The sequence below is a fragment of the Myiozetetes cayanensis genome, unplaced genomic scaffold, assembly GCF_022539395.1.
Source record: "Myiozetetes cayanensis isolate MyiCay16 unplaced genomic scaffold, myiCay2020 scf2-11, whole genome shotgun sequence".
Lineage (NCBI taxonomy): Eukaryota > Metazoa > Chordata > Aves > Passeriformes > Tyrannidae > Myiozetetes > Myiozetetes cayanensis.
In genome coordinates this window covers 58,573,678-58,595,996 of record NW_026087411.1, presented here as the reverse complement: position 1 = coordinate 58,595,996, position 22,319 = coordinate 58,573,678, and the positions used below count along the sequence as shown (strand labels likewise).

Here is a 22,319-nt window from a genome sequence, read left to right as displayed (position 1 = left end):
CCGTTGATGTCATGGTTTCGGATTTCAGTAAAGCTTTAAATACTGTCTCTCACAGGATCCTACTGGACAAAATGCCCAGCACACAGCTGGATGGTGGTGGGTGAGCAATTGGTTGAAGGTCAAACACAGAGGGTAACAGTGAATGGGGTGACATCAGACTGGTGACCTGTCACTAGTGGGGCTCCACAGGGCTTCATCTTGGGCCATGTGCTCTTTGCCATCTTCATAATGACTTGGATGCAGGACTTGAAGGGATACTGAGCAAGTTTGCAGATGACACAAAACTGGGAGGAGGTGTTGACTCCCTCAAAGGCAGGGAGGCCCTGCAGAGAGACCTTGACAAATTAGAGGACTGGGCAATCAGCAACCATGTGAAGGTCAACAAGGGGAAGTGTCAGATTCTGCATCTGGGATGGGGCAACCCTGGATGTATATACAGACTGGGGAATGAAATACTGGAGAGCAGCTCCATGGAAAGGCACCTGGGTGTCCTGGTGATGGCAAGTTGAATATGAGTCAGCAGTACCCTGGCATCCAGGAGGGCCAACTGTGCCCTGGAGGCATCAGGCAAAGCATCGCCACTTGGTCAAGGGAGGGGATTATCCTGCTCTGCTCTGCACTGGTGTGGCCTCACCTTGAATATTGTGTGCAGTTTTGGGCACTGCAGTATATGAAAGATATTCAGCTCTTAGCCTCCAAAGGAGTGTAATGAAGATGGTGAAGGGCCTTGAGAGGAAGCCGTATGAGGAGAGGCTGAGGTCACTTGGTCTGTTCAGCCTGGAGAAGAGGAGACTGAGGGGAAGAGGAGGGGCAGGCACTGACCTCTTCTCTCTGGACCAGTGATGGGACCCACAGGAATGGCATGAAGTTGTGTCAAGAAAGATTTAGATTGGATATTAGACGAAGGTTCTTCACCCAGAGGGTTGTTGGGCACTGCAACAGGCTCCCCAGGGAAGTGGTCATAGCACCAAGCCTGACAGAGGTCTAGAAATGCTTGGACAATAATCTCAGGCACATGGTGTGATTCTTGGGGATGGTTCTGTGCAGGGCTAAGAGCTGGACTCTGATCCTTGTGGGTCTCTTCCAACTCAGCATATTCTGTGATTCTGTGAAATAAGCTTTTTATTTGGTCATAATATAAACTTGGAAGCTTATACTTGAGTTGACTCTAGAGCCATAAGTAAAACTAGTTTTTAAGCTTTCAGTGTTGAGATCATATTTGTGCCCAGCCCTGTTTACTGAACACATTGCTCATCTTGACTGGAGCCCTAGAAAATGTGGTAATAAAAAACATAATAACTAGCAGGGGCTTGAATGAATACTCTTGTAATTTATTTTTTTTACCTTAAATGCCTTTGAGACATAAGGTGACATATGTCAACTTCCCTGTAGGAGAAATTATATGAAGACTCCTTTCACAAAGTTTAGACCTTGAACTTCACATGTGTTATGAAAAGTTGAGGATTTTATGTATTTGTTTGTTTTAAATCAGAATGAATATTAGAAACAATTAAAATGGAAGGTGTAAATGAGATGTAAATGAGTACTTTTGAGAAAAAAATTACATTCATAGATCTGCTTTTCCATGTGTTTTTAACCTTCTTTTGAGATTTAAACAGTTTTTTGTTTCTGATAGCAGTTTCAAGTGTCAAAGAAGTGTATGTCCTGAAATCCATCTAGAATCCACTGTTTTGTTGTTGTTCTCTGTATCCAAGAAGACACTGTCTGCAAGGCTGAGGGAAACAAGGAGAGGGAAGATAGTGGGGACTGTGATGAAACTCCAGACTTTCTTCCAAAAAAGCTTCAGGCTGGTGACTGCCCAGGCAGAATATAACACAACTTTAGTGGTGTCTGGAGAGTCTAATAAATACAGCATCATATCCTGATAGAAGTATTAGAATAGTAATTATGTTATTTGTCAATCCCTTCATTCTGCAGACAAACCTTGGAGCAGGCAGGAGGCACCATGAAGTGAAATTCAAATGATAGTTTATCTTGCCATAAAACCTAATGAATTGCCACAGACACAGCTCAGGGAAAATGAACAAAACAAAAATTACAAGTCAACTCCCCATCCAGGAGGGGGTTGTAAATTTAAATTTAATTTAAATTTCTTGGGAAAGCACAGTAGTTTGGATCTCGGAATTTCTTATTTAGCTTTGAACTAAAAATACAAACTAACAGGAAAAGGTAAAAGTAGCTGAGTTAGCTTTTTAAAAAAACTGGGTGTGTTTCAGGCACCATTATGCCATTATCTGTTCTATGGATAAAGTTTGCCATCCCCAGGCCTGCTGTGATTCACCAGAGCTAGTCAGCCAGCCAGGGAAATGTGGAGAAACCCTGAAGGGGGAAGAGTCAGTCCTCTTGATCAAAGCACCTTCAAACTGTCTTTGAATGCAAGATCAGAATCCATTAAAATATTTATTTGTCATTGAATTTGATCTTCAGTTATGAAACTGTTGACCAACCCAAAATCTCACAGGTAGCCCCTACTCAAAAAGTATCTCTATATACATTCATCTTTTTCTGTCATTTTTGTCTTTTAATTGCTTGAAAAATATACTGACTTAAAATATGATGTGATTTTGGTGGTTCTCAAAACATTTAAGACAAGGTAACTTGTCTGTGTAACTCGTAGTGCTGCTACCATGTGTTTTTCAATGTAACATACTGTAAGAAGTAGTCCCTGTCATATGATGAAATTTGAAGGAACAGTAAAAAAGCAACTCGCTACTTGGCAATGTCAGTTTGTGAGATTGCTCAAAATATAAAGGTTTGTTGGTAAGCTTTTCTTTTTGGTTTGGTATTCTCTGTACTGCAGGCAAACAGTGAACGACAGCATATAATACAAAATGTAGAACAGGAATATATGAAGTAATTTTCACTACTGTGGCACTAAACCAAGCACTTTTGGTTGCAGAACTAATTGAAAAATTCAAAATAATTTGCATCTCATGCTTTCATATTTTCTCAAAAGAATACAATTTTTATTTGTTAATGTCAGCTTTTTCTTTGTTGCATTTGTGTCCTTAGAATGGTGGTGTAAAGGACGTGTCCATAAAAAACATCTCCCCCTTAGTAAACTCAGTTTGTAGACAGAGCAGTTCATCCATCACAGGTATGCTGGGACAGTGGTTTCTCTATCAGTCAGTCTGAGAAAAAAATGTGTGTTGTAGGTGTAATAATTTTCTCTGATCATCTCTTGATACTATTAGTGTGCGCACTGAACTATTGCATAGAAATTTTTTATTGCCAGTGTGGGATAAACACCTGTACTTGGCATCCAGGCATCCAGGCCTGAGAAACAGTGAAATTGACTTGTTTTACTGGGAAAAAGAGGAAGCCTTATGGTTGTTTCTTTGGTCCTGGCATTCTTGGGAGCAGGGTTATGTTAGTCTGTGGCAGAAGATGTGAGTAAAGAGGAGAAGTGGTGGCAGGGAGTGACAAACAATTCTCTCTGGTTTGAAGCTGTTGAGTGAAGACCTCCTGCATAAGGAGGTGTGCAAAGAGAGTAGTGTGGAATGCTTTTAACTGCTGATGGAGTCCAAGCCCAGGCTGGTTTTCCTCTGCCCCATACCTGGTAGAAGAAGAGACAAATTTAGTTCTTTGTCTGCTACTGTGAATACTCTGCAATTCATTGAGTAGTGACTAAGGATTGGAGCCTTGGAGCCCCCTATTTATGCATGTCCCATTGCCTTCAGTCTTCCTTTGGCAGCATTTTCTGCAATAGCTTTTTCCTTTGTTTCCCTTCTTGTTTTTTGAAAAAAACAACTGCTTGCATTAGCAATCTTGCATTAGCAATCTTGCATTAGCAACCTTCCACATCTGATGTATTAGTTGTTTCATCAGTTAATAATGGGGTTATGCCCAATGCTAATGTCAAAAACAACATCTGAAAGCTGATTATGTTCTCTCTGGTACTTTATATATGCTCCAATGGGTTTTCATTGTTGAAGAGGTGGGCCTTTATTATGCCTCATAATGCAGTAAAATGAGGATTGCTTGGATTTCAGTGCATGAGATAATAGCAGCTAACAGGCACCTGTTTAAGGAAGTATATTGTATTTCTAAGCACAAGTATTTTATAAAAATTAGGCGAGATTTCACATGGAAAAGCTTTTGTATTTAAACTTCATAAGTAGGTTTAAGTAAAAGAAAAGGCGTCAGGGAATCTGGATGGATGTATTTATTAGTGGCTCTCACAGTCCCTTCTAATAATAAAGCATGGAACCTGTCAAATGATGGCACAAATATCCTAATCTGAACTGACATAGCTTTCTAGCCCAGTTCATCAATCATGTTTTATTAGCTTTAACAGAGCCAAGCTGCTATCTGTCATTTCGATGCTGTAGTGGTGACAAAAAATGGTGCCGAAAATGTGCTACAGGTGTAACTTTCACTCAAAGGGCATTTCTGAGCAGCAGTCAGGCTTGTGTTTGCATGGGGAGAGAGTGCCATCTTCAGTTTCACATCTCCCACGTGAAACAAGGCTGAACTTCCTAGTGCTGCCTGATGACTAAGAAATGAGAAAAAAGTACTGGTAGAACTTTGAAAATGGTTCTCAATTCTTATAAGACTTTGGACTTCTGAAGAAAAATAGTAAACATTATTTGCTTGTCCTCGTTTTAAGATACAGTTAATTTAAATCAGTCTGTTGCGATAAGCACTTTCTGGGGGCTTTCTCCTTTTGGTTTGCAATGCTGTATGAAGAAAATAACAATTGCCAGTTGGATCACAACCCTCTTGTAAACAGTAGCAGGTTGTATGTCTAAAAAAATGAGAGCTAGGAAACTATATGCTTCTCTGTATTTACTGTGTTTTGTATGAACCATAAATTCCATGTATTCTTTCAGCCCAGAATTGACTTGGTGTTTGCACTGGGGTCCTGGCAGTTGACCCTTGTTTTTCTTGGCTCTTTATCATTTTACAGCGGAGCTCGAGGACACTCCTCATCTCTTGTTTCCATTATGTTAACATATTCAAGTAAATATTATCTGGCATAGGCACATGCATTATCCTTTTGGGGAGTATTTGTAAAAGTTTTAGATCCAGATCAAACAATGGCATCCATCTTCCTTCCTCTTGGATTTCTTTTCTTCACAAGATAAATGTTGCTGCCAAAATTCTTTGATCTTTAAAAAGACTTTATTTTGCTAATATTCACAGGTGAGGTAAGTGCTTATAAATATCTGAGTTACTTACAGAATATATGCCCAGGTATGATTTTTCTGTATATTTTAACACTTAAGAGTGTTTTGCACAATAAGGAGCAGATGTGTCATAGTGACAGCAGGCGAGCAGGGACCAGGAAGGTGGTTTCATTAAAAGAGCCTTGGGATAAATGCAGCACATTAGATACCCACTGAAAGACAGGAGCTGTTGATGGGGTGACCTCTGAATGCAAGTCATCTTACTATAAACAGGAGGGTGTGGAAAGCCATTGGACAGAGCCAAGCTTGTTTACTATCCAGATCTCCTCCTAGTTAACTTAAGTAACCAGACTGTGCTAGGCTCGGCATGACAGCTCAGGGAAGAACAAAGTGTCTTCAGTATTCCCGAGTTTAAAAAATCCTAGCTGACTGATGCAAAAGTTTTTTGGTCAAGAAAATCTGCCTGCACACCTTAGCTGCTCTACAGTGGAAGTAAATTAGTGTGAAACGTAAAAGATACTCTCTTTTGTTTGTTGGTTTGGGTTTTTTTTGTCCTGGAAACTGACTTCGCATATCTGGGGAGTTGGGTTCTGTTCTTCAGAGACAACTGAGGTAAGGTTATGATGGATTTTAATTTGGGATATTGATGCAAATGTTGTTTAATGATAAAATGGGACATATAAATGGGTATTTATTCCCATTCAGATTCTGTTGTGAAAAGGAGATCTGATTTTCCTTTCTGTAGTAGCAGTTTCAAACTTGGTTTTGGATCAAGGTATTTGTTCATGGGTGGCTCTAGAGCACAGGAGTTTAGGTAGGTCACAGGACTGGATCCATCAGGTTCTTTCAGGAGCAGCTTTTGCTTACCACAGGAGGTTACTTCTTAAGTACTGTAAGAAATAAAACACATTATTCTGTAATATGCTGCAAATGTCACATTTTGCAAATCTGTGAGCAGTTCCTTGGTGTGTTATTCAATAACACTTTCGTAAGAGACACTTAAAGGCCAGCCAGTATGCTGAGACAGGTGTCTAGACATAAATTGAATTCAGATTAATTAGCCCTTAACTACCAAAACTGTGGATACAATAAAATAAATTTAATTTACTAATACTCCATTCAAGTCCATTTAGTTCATTTCTAAGTTGAAAAGACATTCATTTGGAACAAATAATACTGAAGTGTAATTCTGCTAAAGCATCAGTCCTACCTCCTCAAAGTTCGGTCTAACTTTGTCTGTAATTTTATCTGTCACTTAGCACTGTGAGTTTGTATTGGAGTCTTACTTCATTGTTAATTTGTTTCGGACTTTTTAATGCATTTTGCAATTGCACAGGCTAAATTCTGATTAAAACTTTCTGCAGGGAACCTGTGTGCATGTGCTGCTGTTGTACTCAGATGCTCTTCTCTGCCTTGGGGTCCACGCAGCAGCAAACCCAGCAAGTGCTGCTGCTGTGCTTCATGCAGAGGCCGTGGTGGGAGCTGGCATAAGGATTACTGCTTCTTAAATGTCTGTTTCATTCAGGGAAACTCGGGAGGGGTTTACTCTGGGAGTGCTGTTTTATTATCCTAGTGCAGCAAGCAGAGTCCCACAGAAGAAAGAGCGACGCAATTTGGTCCAACTGTAAACAGGCATTTACAGCTATAGGGAAGTGTAATAGGTAGGGAACCTGTTTGGAAGGAAGGTATGATAAATTATTACAGCCAGTATATTCTTCAACTTTGTGCCTGTGATCTGGTAAGCAGCAAGCAGGAGGGTCCAGTTACATGTTTCTTTTCTTGGTCTGTTCACTCTTTTCTGAAATACGTTTCAGCTAAGCAGCTTTTGACTGTCTCAATACCTTTTGTGCCATTATAATTTCTTCTGAAGTAAATCAAATGTAAATTTGAAAAGGCTATGTAAAGTGAGTAATATTTTAAATTCCTGAATTAAAAATACAGTTCTTGCCAACGCATTTTTCCAAGAAAATTTGAGATTTTTAAAAGTACTCAGTATACCTTGTTGAACAGTTCAGCAAATCAAGTAGCAGCAACCGTGTGTGAATGTGGATAATATCAAGCAAAAGAACTTGAATTTGGCTTTGGAAAATATCTGTATGTTTGTGTGAGAATGCATATATATACATGGCAGAGTGTGCATACAGGGAAGCTAATTCCTCTGTTACAGAAATTAGAAGTCAAGGTTATTTTCTAAACTTAAACAGAATGTGGTTTTGAGAAAATATCTGAATAGACTGTTTAAATAGAGGAAGCCAATGAAAAACCTCAATGCATACTGTCTCATTCATGTTTACCTATCATTCTTATCTTTTGTTTTCTCTTTTCTTGTTTTCTTTGCAGATAACTATACATGAATATTTTACCAAATTTACATTTACTTTGGGACAGTATAGGAAATAAGTAGCACTTTATTCAGTTTTAAATTTTGAATTGTAAAATGTATTTAATAAAAGTTTCTTACAAGTGATTAAAAAACTAGCATAATATTTCAGTATTTTTAAATAAAAGGAGAGATGGCTGTATTAAATTTATGGAAAAAAGGTATGTGAACAGGTTTTAGAATTTAATGCTCTAGATAGTCTGTTACTTATTTCCTTTTTATATTTTATTTTATTAAAAATATTCAGTTATACTGCAGGTAAAAAAGAAACCATATAAATTTTTGTAATAGCTTATCAGGTAAGCTAATATCTATATGGTTTATTTCTATATGCATTATTCAATCATTGCCCTGAATTAATACATTATTAAGCAGTATTCAATTATAAATAAATATCTGAAGAAAATGTGAATTTTTTTTTAAACTGATTTTAAGACGAATCCCATTGTAGCCCTGAAGGAATGCAGTTAAAAATACTTATTGAAGAACCTGAATTTATTTTAAAATCATAATTGTTTTATTGTTTGTATTAGATTGAACAGAAGGTGGTAGGCAGTATCCCAGGATAGTATTATTTTACCTGAAGCTAATTGAAGATTTACTTCCTAAATACTGAAGCAAAGTCTTCTGCTTCTTCTCATGTTAAAAATGTAGTTGTTCTTTAAAATTAATTTTAGAAACATTTAAAAGTAATTAACTGAGTTTTGCAATCATATAAGTGTGGCTGCTCATCTAGTATAACTGATAATAAAACCTTGGAAATCTGAAGTGATTTCACATAAACAGAGATTCTGTATGTATTATATATATTTATTTGCACACATGCATAAAAGGGTGATTTTGTGTGTTTGCATAAATTTTTGGACAGTTCTTTTTATCAAGGATATTCTTATGGATAAAATAAATTTTCTCATGATGAGATTTTTGCTGTACTTAAAGTATTTGCACTCCTATTCCAGGTGAGCTCTGCATTCAATTAGAGTCACAGCTACTAACCAAATGTACACGTTGCTCTGAACATTCAAAATGTTAGCTGTACTGAAGCACAGTTTAACTTGATTGATACTTGTATTTTAAAGCAAATAAGGACTAATTTTTGCCTGTGGCAAAATATCTTTGAAGTTTCATGCCTGTGCCGAGGCTGGATCAGCAAAGCCGTAGGACTGGGGCTGGGACTGTGACCCTGTTGGGGTTGTCAGGTTGTGATAAATGGGGGAATCTTTCTTAACCTCATGGTCAAAACATTCCAGGATCAGGCTGGGGAGACAGGAGAGAAGGGAGGAGGGTCAAAAGATGCAGGAGACTTAGGATGTTAAGCTGAAAACAAAGGGCACTTGCTTGTTGTCTGAAGTAGGGGCAAATGTGGAAACTCTTGTGGGAGAAATTATTGCAAATGTATTGCAATATACTTTATTGTTACCCCTGACCACTGACCTTGGTAGATGAAATTCATTCTTCGCTATGAAGCTGTCTCTTTTTATTTCTGTGTTGAATGTTTTCAGAGTTTAGGGAATCTTGGTTGTTATATTTTCCTAAATTAAAGAGGTTTTCTTTTTAATGCTTGAGATTGGTATATAAAACCATCCAGTATAAATTGGAAGAACTTCTTTTTTCAAGTAATTGCCTGCTGGCTAAAGAATTTACTGTCAGACAGCAAATATAAACAGAATGGTATGAGTTTGGAAAAAAAATAACCAACTAGTTAATTAATTGCTCCTGGGAAGCTATTTCAACTATTTTGTTTCTAAAACATCTTTAAAATTAAAACATGCTTTAAAATATGTATTTTAATATAGCAGTATTAATAATAAAAAATAAAAATCTATTTGGATATACAAAGATCAATAGTAGGATAAAGCAGTCAAATTTTAAAACGTGAAAAAAGAGGCAAAATTGACTTACATGTGAGCTGAAATATGATCTATCAAGTGATTCTTTCTTGCGGCATTTTAAGAGCTATACTGCCTCTATTGTTGTCCCTATTGAGTAGTAATGAAAAATGTATTATTAGCTGATGGTTTGAGATTTATTTTAGTACTTTATACTGTAAATACAGCTATTATGACTAGTGTTAGGAACTATAGCATAAAGCAAGTGAAAAAAACCCAAAAATAATGTTCTTTCTAATTATGACTGCTATTGTTACTAGTATACAAGCAAATGTATGTTTTATCCCTGTGAATAGATAAAATTAATCATTTATCCTTTTATGAGTAATTTCTCTGACTGACATTTTAACCGTAAGATATTATTAGCATTTTTAATTAATGTTGTTTTGTAAATGTTCATGAATATTTGAATAATTAAATGTAAATCATATGTATAAAAAGTACTCTCACTATATAGAATTTTGCTTCTGTGATGCTTACTAGCCTTACTACTAGTAAGTGTACATTATGTGCATGATATTTTCCTTTGTATTTATTAGAAAGCATTTTATCTGTGGTTTGCCTCTGCTAAATTATTATTTTTTTCTTTTACCCTTAAAAAAACCCCTCACTTCTTAGCAGCATTTTTTCCCCTTTGATTGGCATGTTTCAAAGGCACTGAAAATTAACCAGAAACAAACTAAATTTGGTTTCATGATGATATGAGTGCATGTGAATAGGTCTTTAGTTTATATCCACTCATTGTGAGATTTTATACTGCAACATTGTATGTCCTTTTATCTTTCATCCAACAAATTATTTTTTCACCAGTTGGACAACATCTGGGCCACAAAAACCTGATTATTTCATTTTGACCAGCAAGTAGTTTAAGCTACAAATAATTTCTTGCATACTTCCCCTGATAAAAGTAGTTTGCCAAAATTCTTGGTTATCTGATGTAGTTTATTAATGTTACAACAGCTGCTAGAAATTGTTGCTGCAGTGTTAAACAAATCAGCTTAAATAATGAGAAAAGAAATGTACGAAACAAGGAAAAAGCACAATTGTTCACTGTAAATATACAGGAGATTTACTTGGTAATTTCTTAAGTAGAATGTGATGTAGATTTGTTTATTATCTTTGTCTTCCACTTTTTTTCCCAGTTTTGAACACACTTCTGTTAATAATTTGTAACACAGTTATTTGTATACACTTTAAGTAGGTGGTTTTAATTGGATAGCCTCAGTGCATTATGCAAAAAAATAGTAGTGTTATACAGTTAGCTGATGACTTCACCTTGGGATATTTTCAGACCAAATTATTTGTTCATATTGAGGTTCATAGATATTATCTGTTGAAAAATCAAATATTTATGGCTGAATGTCTTTGATCTACTACCATAAGAAAAACTACCACAGAATAGCAGAACAGGGTTTTTATTGTTGGTTTTTGTTGTTGTTGGTTTTGTTTGTTTTGTTTTGTTTTATTTGAGTAGTGTTTTAACATAATTCCCATCTTCCACAATGCCTACAGGACTCTGCCAGCTGTTAATAGGTAGGCAGGTGCTGAGCTAAAATCGTGTTCATATTACATACTCATATTACCTTGTTCATCCTCCTTCCAACCTGTTTTATTGCTCTGTCCACCTGTTGCTTCTTGGCATTAATTGAGCCTCCTGTCCTACAAAGGCATCACATGCTTACTTTCATTATTCTGAATTGTTTCATCAACAGTAATGGGCCTAACCACCATCATCCTATTTAGACCTAAGCTGAAATCTCTGTAGGTTTGTCCCAAGCTTGACAACTCTTCCCCTCAGTGTTGTTTTTTTTGCTGAAGCACTGAATACAGCATCATCTCAGATAGCTGTTACCCTTGCTGCTGTTGAAGCAAGGTGAAGGCACCAGTGGAAGCCCATGCAAATGTACATGGAACTGGATCATACTCTGCAGTCATTGCAGTTAGTCAGCAACATCCCATTTGCATTCCCAGGTCTCTGTACCCATACTCAAACATAGAGGTACTACTGCCTTTCAGAGCTGTGAAGGAGCACAGTGAATAACTGGTATTGTTTCTGACAAAAATAATCAACATTTAGAGCAGTAATTTTCCTTTTTTTACTGTCAGACTTGCTGGAGATTAATTGGAACTGAAGAAACCAGCAGTCTGGAGTGCTTGATCTTAGCAAAATTGCTCAGTGATCAGTTGCAAGATCATTTAATTTAAGTTGATATTTTAGACCATATACAGTCTGAATTCAGGTCAGGATGTGGAACTGAATTGCATGAATAAAGAAGTCAGATGTTCTTATTTATCTGTGAAAAATGGTCAGTTACATTTTCTCATCTTTCTGGTACTCTCTGTCACAACACTGCACTGAATACAGTTGTCTCTCCTGAGAGATGAAGAAGGATCTAAAAGCCACAGAAGTTACTTGAGTCCTTCTTAATAGTTACACACTAAAAAGTGTACCAAACAGCTGCAGTGCATCACTAGTTTTTCTCCTTTTCTGAAGGACATGTACAATATTACCTCTCATTCTGAATGGCATACATGTGATGGACTGGTCACACAGCCTGGATTGTGCTGGCAGACACTGCAGATAATACACTGGTCTCCTACCAGTTTATCTGGCTTATACAGCCATAGCTACATAAGCTTGGGTAAGACTAATAATGAAGAAAAGTTGGACAAAAGGTATCTGAGCAAAATTAGCACTAGTGAACAGGTGAAACTAGTGAACTAGTGAAACTTGGAAGAGGTTGTGCTTATTTTGTCTTGACTAATTCAAACCTCAACCTAGGAGCTTTTTTGACCCGCCAGTATACCAAGTTGTCACGTAGCTGAGTCCATATACAATGCTTTCAGTGTCGCAAAAATATTCCATCCCATTCTGTCAGATCATGATCTGAGTCAGGTATTCATTCACTCATTCTTAAATGGGTGGTACTTCGATGAAGACTTTAATGCTTGAAAACTAATTAGTACAAAGGTCACATCGAGTCAGGGTATTGTGAATACATTAGATCTGTTTTTATTTTCCTGAGCTTTTTGAATATCATTCAAACTCTCAATCCTTGTCTTTAAAGTCCCTTTAGCTCTGGGATGAAGAATGGAGCTGATGAGTATGCTTCTCTGAGATGTTCTTATTTGTTTGTGAGACAGAGAAGATAGTGAAACTGGTGGGGGTTTAGACATTTCTTACTTAAAACTGACCCAGCATCGGTGGGTGAGTTCTCAGTGAAGCTAAGAAACAGAATATTGTTGAGCAAGAGTAAGGCACGTTTCTGGGGAATGATCTCTTTTAAATGAACACATAGCAATATTTATATTAAAAATATAGAAGACAAACAGAAGACTACAGGGAGAGTAAAAGAACTTCTATGCTAAATCAGAATATTTTACATATATATGTTTCATCATCTGTGGTGAGGATGGGTGTTTAACAGATGGTGTGATGCAGTTGGGCATCAACATGCTCCTAGGTAGAAACCAGGACAGTGAAGAACAGAAAGGAAGAGATGATCGACAAGGCCATTTGTTTAAATTTCATCTAAGTGAGGGATGGAAAAGCTGTGACAAGTGTTCTTTGATCTCAAGAGGAAAAACAGATTATTTTCTGATGAGGCACATGAGTCAGGAGAGAAGTTGGCTTTTGTTGCTGGAGAGGTCAGTATGTAAGCTCTTGGGCGAGCTAAGGGAAAATACCAGCATTGTCAGAACAGTGAAGTGCCTTGAGGCAGAGATACTTAACTTGCGGTGGAATAGTCAGCATTAGCAGTAGAAATACACTGCACTGTTCCTCATACAAGATGGTTTCCACATGAAAAGAAAACAGCATGTTTTATTATGCTTTATGGCATAGTACTATATACCTTTAACAAAATAGCTTGAAGTATTTGCATGATGTATTTGCAACATGGCCAAGTAACCACAGCCATAGGAACATTAACTTTTGAACTTCCTGACTTTCATTGCTTTAAATCTCAGCTTCAAAGTTTACTCTTTTTTCTTTGCATTTGTTGGCCCTGGTTGGTTTTGAAAAGCAGGAGGAAGGAAAATAAGTTCAGGTTTTCTGAGGAGGTACTGAATTTTATGCATATAACAGAGATGACTTGCTAGTCCATTGAATATTAAATGATAACTCCAAAGCAGTTTTGATACGCCTAGTTTGCTTATGATATTTCTGTGGAGCTGAGTAATCAGAGGATTAAATCTAGAAAGCATTGCACAGCATGGCTCTTTTCCTGCATTTCAGTATGTTTTTCTCCCGAAAAGAGATCAATGGCATCTGGGAATACTGAGATGTAAAAAGCAAACACTTTAAACTAACAAAAGTGGTGTGATTGCAACAAAAATGGAGGAGGTCACGAGAACATAACTGGAGTGAAAACAGTAAGCGTTTTAAAGAACAGTATCTTCAAGCCGATTTCCACTTTGGAGTTATCCGGAGGGCATGGAGGGTATAGTTGCAGATTCAACTGCACGGAGACATTGCCTTGAAAGGGCAAAAAAATACCAAAGGTTTGTCTTTAGATTGGTGTGGGGGTTTTTTTGAGAGAGAGGAAGGGAGAGAGGGAGAAAGAGGGTTAGGAAATTAATGTAACAGAAAAGAAGAAGGAGAATAAGAGATAACTAATGTTAGTGCTTTAGTATGTTTTTCCTAATCTGAATAGGATGATAAATGATCTCAAGGCTTCTGGAGCTTCCAAACCTTCCCAACTGCTGAATGGAGAGCTAATGCCTTCCTCTCCTCCCCTGTACTTCCCTTCCCTCCCTTCCCTTCCCCTCCCCTCTCCTCCCTTCCCCTCCTTTTCCCTCTTCTCCCCTCCCTCTTTTCTTCAAAGGGAACCAGGCTGATGGCCCATTCTCTTAGCTGAGCAGGGGAAAAGTGTTCTGTGAACTCTGAGCTATTAGGTAACCCAGACTGAAACAAAAATGCCATTGTGGCATTTGCCCTACCTGACCCACCAGTTAAGGGAAGGCATATTTCCTTCTTTCATAGTACACAAACAAAAAGAAAAAAAGAATGCCAGTTTTTTTCCCACAGTGCATGCATAAATGCTTTTCAAAATGTAGAAGTTAGTAGTTTACAGGTTCCAATTGCTTAAATTATGACTTGACTGTTACACCCTCTGATGTTTTTAGTGCACTTGTGCCAAAGGCAATTTAAAATGTGTTTTAAAAATGTTTGCAGGTATAAAAGACTTTAAAGACGCTTAGAGCTCTGAACTGTGTGAACCCATTAGTCATGTTGCAAAAACAAACACATAGGAAACCCTTCCACTAGCAAGAAATTACCAAGGAAGGAATGTTTAGTCCCCAAATATAGCATATGAATGAGAAAATTGAGGAGTTAAAGTTGTCTCAGGTTTTATCTATTCATGTTATAAATACACCTTATGGTGCCTTCGTTCTCTAAAACTTCTCAGTGGAAGCATAGTTTTATATTGGATAAAGGCTTCTGGTTTATGTTGACAAAGGCTTGTTTCAGTGATAAGACTGTGCAGTGTGCCCAAAAGAAACAATCATTATAGGCCCACTGAAAGTATGAAAAAGGCACTTACCTGGATTGATTAAATCCCAGTTAACTTTAATGTCTGTGCACTGTGCACACCAGCAAGTGCTCATCATTCCAACCTGGTGAAATAAGGTCTAAGGGAAACGCAGCACCCCTTTGAAGCTTCTTGGTCTATCTGTAGGCTGGTCTCTGGTTCATCCACGCTATTCTTGGCAGCAGTTTATACAGAAAATCCAAAACGTTCTGAGTGTGATGAAGAGTGTAATCTCAAAAAGTGGAAGCATTTAGCAGATTATTGTATGCTTTGTAAGTCATAGCTCCACCTTAAAATTATTAGAGTCAATGACTGGTTCAAAGGAGCTGAGGCTTTAAACCATGAAACCTTCATGGGAGCCATCTCTTTCCATTGTTATAATCAGCGTTGCTGACAAAAAGGATTTAAGGAAAGATGTCATGAGACACGCAGGCTGTGTCCGTCACTCTCTGACAGCACCATTCCATTTTCTCAGTGTTTGCCCACTACCTGCTCTCTTTAGCATAAAAGGAGAGTAGAAACCATCAGTCATAATTAATCTTGGCATAATTCAAGGTCAGGTGAAATACAACTATATCTTTCAGTTAGATAGAAAGGAAGCCTGGAGTCACAAGCCTAGACCTATTTAGATGCTTGAACTGTCGGTATTTAATACTAGATATATCCCTTCTGGGTTTTTCATTGCAAGTTTAGATGTATACCACATAGTGTTGCAGACCAGAGTTATTATTGTATTAGTCTGGGAAGAGGTAGGGGAGAAGGAGGTAGCAATGATACCTTTCATTGTGAACAAATCTAACTTTGGAACGGTTTGCATGAAAAATAGAAAATAGTGATATGGGAACATCAGTGACTTCCTCTGTTTGCATCCCTTGCTCTCACCCTTGCAATGTACTACGTGTTGTAAGTCCCCTCACAGTATCCACGGTGTTCTTATTCCTCCAGGGCATGGAAACATATCTAATGTCTTAAAATACGAAGTCTCCTCTACCATGCTACATAAAATACAAAGATCAGCATCACCAGTCGGTATCCATACTCCAGATTTTTAAATAATTTGCCCTTTACTTTCATTAAAAAAAAAAAAAAATCAGCATATTCAAACCTCAGTCTGTTTTGATTAGAGTTGTCAATTTTAGATGACAGCATAACTAACTCTTCGCTCCTAAGAAAATGGAAGAGACCGTTGAATAGCTAAGCCTATTTAAGATGATGAGCAGAAAGTTGTTTTCACTGAGGACTAGCTCATATAGACTTTAATTTAAAAAAAAAAAATAAAAAAAATCAAAACAAAAAAAATCCCCCAGAAAACCACAAAAAAGCCTCAAACAACCCTTTAATTTTAAATGAAGTTAATTGATGTAGCATATTTGTTCTCATTTTTCTACTGCAATTAGAATTCTTGTTTTCAAGTCTGCTAAAATATGACAAACCTACTTTAGGCTGTGATTCTGTTAAAATGCAGCTATGTACAGTCTCTGCACAGTGAAAAATAGGCAACAAAAGGATCAATTTTTTATGCTTCAAGTTCTTTCAACAGTAGCATCAGTGTTTGAGTTTTTAATTAAGTCAGAAAACTACTTAAAATTTAATGGTGAGTATATAGCATTATATTTTCACAACCATTCTAATTTCATTCTATATTTCATTTTAATACAAAATTTATAGTATATAATTTTATTACTATCACTTGGTTTAAGTAAGTGAAATCTTTATGAGATCTATGGAAGTGGAGCATAACTGAATTACTGTTAAAATTCAGTTCAGAATTTGGGATTATTTAGAATTAATTTCAGGTCTTTCTCTAGATCTCTTAAGCATTTGATTTTACAGAAGCTTCACTGAGATTTAGTCTTCACAGGATGTACATAGTTGGAGTGTTACTTGAATTTAGCCATCAGAAACGTGCTTCATTGTCAATAATATTTGTTGTTTGGTTAGTGGGTTTTGTTGTGGTTTTGTTTTGTTTTGTTTTAAATCAGTTTGAAAGTATATTTATTTTCTGAATGGCTACAATTTGTTACTAAATCCCAGCACTGTACCTTTCAGCTAGCCCTTGCCCTGTTTTTGTTGGTCAAGCAAATGTCATTATTTGTTTCATGGTAACCATGATGTCATGATAGCAAAAAAAAAATATTTGTTATGCCAGGCGTTGTATAGACAATAAGGTTTTTGTTGTCAAGATGGTTATAAAACTTCATGTAAACAAAAACATGTAAAAAATGTTTGAAGAGAATGACTTTACTGTAAAATTCATTCGCATATCAGTGTCACAAACATCATGAGCCATATTCTTCTCATCTATTTCTATTAAATTGTTCCTGTGCAGGCCCCACCCTGTCCTGGGGCCATTCTACAGACACAGACCCTTCTCTGGACAGTGTGTAGAGGTTGGTGAACTTTCACCAGAGTAATTTGCTGCAGGGAGTCGTCCAGGCAGTAGAAGTACGCCTGTGCTGCCCACACTCCAGAGCAATCACATAGATGTGCTTTGAGATGTCATTGGGTCTGCAAAAACTACTTCTCTTCCTTCATTCTTGTCTCCTTCATGTTAGAGCCTCCATAGCTCTACCATGTGTAGCTGCCTCCTCCAGGCCCAAAGCATTGCAGACTCTGCTCAGCCCTACCGCACGCTTGCTGATTTGAGAGGGATGCTTAAGGCCATATTTGATGCAGGGGATGAGGGAGGTCAACAGATTCATTGCCAGAATAATTTACTGCTGATGTTGCAAGATTTTTCAGCTGTGAGTATTAGGAGGGTTTTCTCACCTGTGTTGCATTATGTGTTTAATACCACCAGAATGTGTGTGTGTGTGTGAGAATACCTCATAGAGCAGAACTGTTTCATGTTTTAACATCTAGTGTAATGAGGTCCAATAAAATCATGTTAAAAGATGTTAATGTTGCAAAGAAAAACATCAGAAGCAAGGAAATGCCAGAATTAATATGGCCTGTGGAAATACAGCTTCTTATGCATTATGGTGTAGGCCTTATTACTGACATACTAGGCTTTTCAGAGGATATCTTCTTTTTGCAATGAATGTGTGATTTAATTTTTCTGTTTATGTTCTTCAGTCTTTCTTTGTTAAACATGAAGCACCCAAAGTCCATACTTAATATAAAATCATTCCTCATGTAAATATTTATCATACACCTTTATTGAAGTTCTGTGACAAATGAATAAATGCATCTCTTTTCCAGAGTACCGTCACAGTACCCAACGCTTTTAATAGAGTTCATATTTAAAATCTCCCATCCCAGCCAGCCCCACTACTCTTCCACTTTCCACACACCATCCCTACATTTACCACATTTTTCACCTGCTCTCCTCTAGTTTTGCCCCAGTGAAGAGCCTGTTCTTCTTTCATCCCCTGATTTCCATTCCCTCTCCCTGTTTTTTGTTTCCTCTCTTCCTCCCTGTATTTGAGTCTACAAGATTTTTCTCTTTCAGGGTGTTACCTTGGTACTTGAACAGTGGGAGGTGGAACTGACAAAGCAAAGAGGGACAGTTTTGATAATGTCAAATTTCCTGATGGTATGGGGTTCTCCTGGCATTGAGGAGAAGTAATCCTAAGGCTCATGCAGTACCAACATCTTTGAGATGGGAGAGTATTACATGCAGATAGCATCTTCAGCAATTCAGTAGTCAGACTGCAACAGGAGTCCATGAACAGTATGACAGCAGGGCTTTTAGAATCTTAAAATCTAAAATAAATTTGGCCACCATTTCACAGAAATTATGGTTCCTGGGTATCAGTACACCTTAATCTCCCCCATCCCCTTTCAGTTTTGGGATTTTACCTCCAACTTTCAGGTGCTAAAGCCATTCAGTAGCATAACGGCATACCATGTTTTCAAAAATATTTGTATGCACATATTTTTAGCTGAAAATTTCTGAACATTTTGTAGCAGGCAGCCAGTGGGAGAGTGTAGTGCAGTTTGACAAAATTCAAAGTGAAACTGGTATCTTGTTCTTATGAATGATTTTCAACATGTATATAACTAAAATAGTGAGAAAACCTGTGTAAATAGAGAGGGGGAGGAAGGAAAACAGAGCAGGAATAAAGAAAAAAGTTCTTTTTCTCGTTTAACACATGAGAAAGTAAATAATAAATGTGGTGTTAGTGAAAGTTAATTATCTTGAAAACAGTCAGCAAGCAGATTAAGGGGTAAAACAGTACAGCTGAATACAAAGGAAACAACATTTAGTCTTTGATCAGAATTTCTCACAGTGATTTTCTGTTCACCATCAAGGGTAGCATAATTTTATGAATAACAAAATGTGTTTTGCTACTTGAGTAGCCTTAAAAAGAAATGGTGTGCATTCTGTATGGACACTTGAAAGAAAATCACATGGCTGTTCCTCCTTTAAGAAATAACATTTTTATTTATTAATTTTTTCTCTCAAAGAGGGACCCTAGAGATACACAATGAAGTTTACATTTAGTCTCAGAGGAAAAGACACATCTATACTCTGTGCTTCTGCTGTACATTTCTTAGATAATGATCATAGATGAAGTGCTTCATCTATGTGTCAAGCTGAAAACCTGAAATACTCTTATTTTTTAAAGTATTGTGCTTTCATTGCAATATTTGTAAATAAAAGATACTTATTCTCCGTCCCGCCCAAGTTTGTTGCATCTCACAGAAGGTGAGTCTTTTTGATGTAATTGGTCAGTGGCTTTTCTGCTACTCCCTTTTAAGGTGTACCAAAACTTATCAGTTTTTGGTTGCTGGTTTTGTTTCGGTTGAGGTTTTTTGTTTGTTGTTGTTGGTTTTTTATGTTTGCCACACAGATAAAGCATAATCTTTCAGACATTTCAATTGCTTTGTAATGTTGGTCAGAGCTAAATGCAGTAGTAGAGTGAGCAGGGGTAGGCCAACTCATCTGAGAGTACTCAGTTACTGCTTAACTGAGAGAGAAGAAGCACCTCACATCCCCGCACAGATGAACCAGGGGTCTTAATATATTGTGTATGTTAAAAGTGCTCGGATGATGTTAGTGTTTGGTTGAACTATCTTTGGGCTTCTGTGGTAGTTGCCCACCACAGGACATGCCATCATTTTGCAAAGTTAGGGTGTTGGGATGTGCTGGGTGACTGTCAGACTCTCCAGCAACTGTTTAAAATCAGTGGTTGAGCTTTCCTGACCTGGGCAGTGAGATCTGTGCCCTAGTGCAAATGTGACAGGCAGTGCGTCTGGTGGCAACCACAGAACAGCAAAGAAATTGGAAAAGGAATCTATAAGTGCCAATAAATTTAACACCAAGGAGATAGCAAAAGTATCCTGGAAGTGGGTAGATGTTAAAGGGACATGGAAAAAGGAACCGTACTAGGATTTGTACTATATCTCTATGAGGAATGTATATTTTAATTAATTTTAATTATTGTATTTTATATTTTTATGTTTTATAGTTCTAAATACATTATATTTTCAGTTAGTTTAAATTATATCTTATATATGAAATGAAAATATTATTTTTCTGGCCAAATCCTCTGTAGCTCGATTGAGATAAACTACTTCAGAGAGTACACATTTCATCTCAAGGAAGGGCTGTTGTAATTTCAGTGTCTTTAAATGATTTTGGATATATTTTTTAACAGTTCATTGTGATGTTGACACAGTACAGTAATCTGAATAAATATTTCTTTTGTTTGTATCAACACACACTGAAGACATTTTTCGTGGTACTTGATCTTGTGGTTATATCTGAAGTATTTTATTGTATTTCACATCTTATGCTACTTTAATAACAATGTAGTGAATATAAAACTACAGCAATGATATTTGCACCTGAGTGTTTATGAAATAGTGCCTGTGAGGTTTGGGTTTGTGTGAGTCTTCATTGTGTCTCATGCTGACCTACTGCACCATCACATCTCTCCCTATCACACTGTGCCTAACAAATCCACGGAGTCGCAGAGTAGGAACAGTAAAGAAACAATCTAAGAGAAGGAAAATTAGAAGGAAGGGTTGAAACTGAGTAACTGGATAGGTTGAAAAAAGTTGGTAGTAAAAATCAAGCAAAATGTAATTAGAAGTTCTGTTGTGTTTCCTACTTTTTTGGTGTTTTGGATGACACTTACAGTAATAAACACAGGTTTAAGTTGTCATAATGGGAAAATTTTCATTATTGTTACAGAAAACTGATTTTTTTGAATAATCATGTATGGGAACTTACAGGTCTTTTTCAGTATCTACAATGCAAATGAATAAGAGAAATGACCACCTGTAGAATAATGCTTATACTCAGACATCTATGAGTGATGTTGCATGGCATTAAGTTGAGTTATTTTGGGGAAATATTAAGCATTACTGTAATCCTTTTTTCTGTTGGAGTTGGTGAGTGTCATTTATCAATAACTTCAATAGAAGTGACTCACAGTCACAGCGTTTTTTTTCTGTAAAGTAGCGGATAAGTATGGAAGAGTCTCTTGATTCAAGGCATTCCTGAAAATTGTCACTGAACTTGCTGGTTGTCATGCAAATGGTTTTTGTATTGTGTCAGTCACATCATTTGAGTCCGAGTGACTATGTTTCTAGGTGACTTTAAAAATGGAGCTTTGAAACCTCCCACACAGCCCTGGATTCTGCATTAGCAAAATGTTTTTTTCTCTGCTGAAAATACAAGTACTTTAGATTACCAAAAGGTACAATTAGATTTTGCAGGAAATCAGAAGATCCCAAAGAGATATCTAGTCTGCAAGAACACAGTTCTCTATTTTTATTTGGCAGCAATGGATTTTATCACCTTCAATTAGCCTACAGCAGTGTGTTGTAGAGGTCGAACTGCAAGTTGAAATACCTTTTATGTACTTAGATCTTGCAAATATGAGTGAAAATGGTGTGAGTGTTCATTGATGCAATAGGAAAATATAGTTAACATACAGTTAGCAGATTCACAAAATGAAAATTACCATATGAATTTATTCATATTTAACTAACAGGGTGCTTTGCTCCAGAACCTGGTGTTTATTATTGTGAGCTTTAGCAGGAAACAGGAGCAATATCAACTGGGAAAACATTTCTTGGCCAAGCCGAGAACAGTGTGGCTTTCTCATTTCCAAGTGGTGAACCTGGTTCTTTGGTTTCTTTGGTTTCTTTGTTCCTAGTTAAGACTACTCCCAAGCTATTTTAGCTGAACATTTTACATACTAATGGAGCCTGGGGAAGTGCAGTTGGCAGCTCTTCATGGGATAATAATGAAACACACTCTTTAGTGCTGCATACTGGTGCTGTAAAGTACGGGAAGTATTTTATAGAGATCGTAGTGCGCAGAGCAGGATCTACTTTAAGTACTGTGTGTGAACTGTGAGCAAGTAAGTTGTATTTCACATGAGAGTAACTGGCACTCCTTTGCTTTTGC

At 37.1% G+C, this 22,319-nt stretch overlaps 1 protein-coding gene across 3 annotated transcripts in view; it reads left to right on the top strand.

The window, feature by feature from the left end:
* Nucleotides 1-22,319, top strand: part of EYA4 (EYA transcriptional coactivator and phosphatase 4) — a 149,200-nt gene that overhangs the window by 57,239 nt on the left and 69,642 nt on the right. The window lies entirely within an intron of this gene.